A 4,034-nucleotide genomic window follows, 5' to 3' on the forward strand; every position below is an offset into this window, starting at 1 on the left:
AATAAACTGGGATTTTTTTTTTCAAACTTGTCTTTTATGACCATTTCTTTGCAGTTTCTAAAGTCAAGTCAAGTTCACTGATGGTTGTAAGCCACGTCATTAGTTTGAAAAACAGATAGCAAGATAGCACAGGAGACCAGGTTTATGGCATAGCATGTTATTTTATAAGACACTTTGACTGTGATTCCCTCAAATCGTAGAGTAGAGTAGAACTTGTACTTTCATGAAAACAGATCTTCAGTCATCTCCTTATAAATGCCATGGAGGGCAACAGCTGCTTAAAGGGAAACCTTCAGCCTTCCAATTTGGATGGCCTGGTTTCTAGGGCTCACAATCTCTAGTTCTTGCTCCAGGATATCTTTTCCAGATTGAAATATCTGCCACAGTTCAAGGTATGCATAGCCTATATCCTGACATTCTTTTTTTCCTTCATCCAGAGGATCATTTACCACTGTAAACTTTATATGTCCCTCATCAGAATCTTGAGCATGTAGCATGGCAAACAAAAACTGCCTTCAGCTTTGGTGCTCCACAGGGTCCAGATCTATCACCTTGCTAAAGTGGAAGTGTATTTCTTCACCTTCCCTTGGTTTCCTCAGGGACATCGGAATCTCTGTCTCCGATATAGGCAGATCACAGAATTTGTACTCCACATATACCTGCTGGATAGTCTCATCAGACATGATGTCAGCCTCAGGGCAGAAGGCCAGTGAGATTTCAATGCACATCTTCTCTGAATCGGCTTTAGGAAACGTCTGAACCTGGGGTGTCACTATGATGTCATCGCTGTCGGTAGTCTGTGTTTCACTGACTTCAGAAGCTTGTTCACAGGATTCCTGGTCATTTCTACGATGTGAGGGATGCTCCTGTCTTAGTGATGGCAGTTCATCTCTCTTGTCCTGAGCTTTTAAACCACCATCCTTGGCCTTCTTTAGCCCTGAGAACTTCCACTCCGTGTAATGCGTCTCTGTGTGTTTCCATTCAAGATGTTACAGCTCAGATATTCCATTCTGTTCTTGCCTTGGACACCTGGTTTTTTGCTGTGTTTTCTTCATGAGTAGCTTGTGATCTGATGCTCTCTTTCCTTCTTTTCTGCTATTACAGGAGGTTTTCTCTTCTCTGGGTACTGGCCAGCCTCTATGGGAATCTCTGTAGAAGCTATCTGGTCCTGGGGAAGAAAGGGGACCCATTTTTCCGTGAATGAGGCCTCCAGGACATCTTTGTTCTCTTCTTTCCTCTTCCTCCTCCTCCTTCTCTTCCTCCTCTTCCTCTTCCCCCTCCTTCTCCTCCTCTTCCTCCTCCTTCTCCTCCTCTTCCTCCTTCTCTTCCTTGACCTCTTCTTCTTCTTCCTCTTCCTTCTCCTCCACCTCTTCCTCCTTTACCTCCTCCTCTTCCCCTTCCTCCTTCTCTTCACCCTCTGGCTTCTCAGCTTCTGGCATCTGGAAGCCCTCTGGGGCTAGGTAGTGAGATTTCAAGTCTAGTTGCACTTTGATGGATCCGTTGGACTTATCCCCAGAGTCTGAGATTGAAATCATCTTCCAGCTGCTTGATGCGGCTGTTCTTGAAGTCTAGGAGGTGATTCAGCCGCTCCAGTTTCTCTTCGTGGACCCTGTTTTCTCTGTCAGCTTTTGTCAGCATTGCCTCTAGCTCTTCCTGATAACACATGTTAATTTTGCGCTGCAGAAGAAGCATGTCTCTGGTTTTTTCCAGTTCCAGTGTGGTCTCTGCATGTGACACTTGCAGCTCGCTTAGCACCTGGGATGAGTCATTCTTGTCTTGAGCTTTTGGTTCACTGGACTCTCTCTGATCTGTCTGTGGGAGTAGAGTGGGCTGAGCAGCCAGTTCAGACAGCTCTTCTGGAGATGAGGGTACAGTGGTGTTGACTCAAGGTTCTCTTCTTCCTGTTCATGCTGGTAAAGGATATTGGTGTCTTGAAACTTCAGCTTTCCATCTTGAGCTTTGTTGGTTGCTTGAAGCAAGAGTACCTTTGTGTTGGATGAGTTTAAGCGTAAGTACTCCAACGAGGACACTCTCTCTGTGGCGCTGCTATATTTTTGGGAGCACTTTGATAAAGATGGCTGGTCCCTGTGGTATGCTGAGTACAGCTTCCCTGAAGAGCTCACCCAGACCTTCATGAGTTGCAACCTCATCACTGGGATGTTTCAGCGATTGGACAAACTGAGGAAGAATGCCTTTGCTAGTGTTATCCTCTTTGGAACCAACAACAGCAGCTCCATTTCTGGTGTTTGGGTCTTCCGAGGCCAAGAGCTTGCCTTTCCGCTGAGTCCAGATTGGCAGGTGGACTATGAGTCGTATACATGGCAGAAACTGGATCCTGGGAGCGAGGAAACCCAGACCCTGGTTCGAGAGTACTTTTCCTGGGAGGGGACCTTCCAGCACATGGGAAAAGCCATCAATCAAGGCAAGATCTTCAAGTGAACAAGTCTTGCCGGTCGCCTAGCTGCCTGCACCTACCCTTCAAGGGAGATGGGGGTCATTAAAGGAAACTGAACATTGAAAAAAAAAAGACTTTGGTCTCTTCCAGCGCAGCACCCATTTGGTCCAGCAGTGGACAGACTTGTGGTGAGAGCTGCTCCCCTGTGAGCTCCGTGCTCCAGTGGGGCTGATGACTGCTATCCAGAGGCTGATGACTGCTATCCAGCATGTTCTCTAAGAGTCTGTCATAACTGTCACTCAGCAGTTTTCGTTCTTTTTCCAAATCTTCAACTCTGACCTGAAACTCCTTCAGAGTTATCTGCAAGATAGACACATCTCCCAGCTGAGTCCTCAAGCTCACAGCCTTCTTGCTTTCTTCACTCAGCTCTGCCTTGAGCTCATTCACTTGGCTGAGGAAGGCATTATGGGCTGTATCCAATATTCCCCGATTCTTTTGAAGCAAGTCTTCATATGCCTCTTGAACTCGTGTCAGTTGGGCTTCTGTGGCTGCCAGTGAGGTATTCCTCTCGTGTAAGAGCTTCTTAAGGTGAATCAGCTCCATGTTCTCCTTAATGGAAGCTCTAAGCTCTGCAGCCTTCTGAGTGCACTCCTGTGAGCTTCTCTGTTTAGGCTTTTCAACTTTGGATGTTTTCTCAGGAGATCTGGGGATCTCTTTCACATGTGATGTGAGTACCGAGGTACTCACAGTTGGCTGGGCTCCCAGGTTATTTCGATTCTGGTGTTCTTGTCCATCACGTAGTCTTTAAATGCAGGAGGGGCTGTATGGTTGCGCCTGTCATTTGGCCCTGGTACAGCCATGCTCGAAGGTATTCCTTTATTTCATTTTGGTCGGCTGGTTGCCTGGATTTTTTTTTCCCCCGAGACAGGGTTTCTCTGTGTAGCTGTGGCTGTCCTGGAACTGGATATGTAGACCACAGTAGGATTCACAGAAACACTCTAGCATCTGCCTCTGGAGTGCAGATGTGTGGGGCAGTCTGTGTCCCGCGTGGACTCGAGGCTGTGCACAGCCTACAGAGGTCGAGGGACACAGGCGCTGCACATGTGCTTTCCTCCCGGGAACTGGGACACGCGGGGGCTCCAAGGGGCTCGGGGACGCTGAGACCCACGGCCGCCTGCGCCTCTCAGGCTCCTGGAGCACAGCAAGTGTCTGTAAGTCCGGTTGGGTAGTTGTAGATCGCTGCACGTTCGTCCTTCGCCTTCTGTTTTTATCTCATTGCTTTGGAGAAGGTTCTGTCACCAACATGGGCTCTTCATGGAGGTGAAAGTGTCTGCAGTTCAGCTCCTTCTGGCTCATCCTGCCCAAGTGCGGCTGGGCCTTTACATTCTTACCCGAAGTCCTTGAAGAGAGTAATCAGAGAATAGTCTTACTTGTTTATTTATTTTATCTCATTTGTTTTTAAAGAGTCTCGGACCTGGTATGATTGCAGAAGCATTTAATTCCAGCACTCAGGATGCAGAGGCAGGCGGGGCTGTAAGTCTGAGGCCATCTTTGGTCTACAGAGTCGGCTGTTTTCTTTTAGTTTGTTTATATAGTGGATTTACTTTGATGTATTTCAGTGTATTGAACCATCCTTGCA

At 47.5% G+C, this 4,034-nt stretch overlaps 1 pseudogene; it reads right to left on the bottom strand.

Moving 5' to 3' along the window:
- Positions 1–221: 221 nt before the first annotated feature.
- Positions 222–3,794, bottom strand: LOC110289161 (annotated as a pseudogene).
- Positions 3,795–4,034: the final 240 nt, after the last annotated feature.

Source organism: Mus caroli, unplaced genomic scaffold, assembly GCF_900094665.2.
Source record: "Mus caroli unplaced genomic scaffold, CAROLI_EIJ_v1.1 scaffold_22625_1, whole genome shotgun sequence".
Classification (NCBI taxonomy): domain Eukaryota; kingdom Metazoa; phylum Chordata; class Mammalia; order Rodentia; family Muridae; genus Mus; species Mus caroli.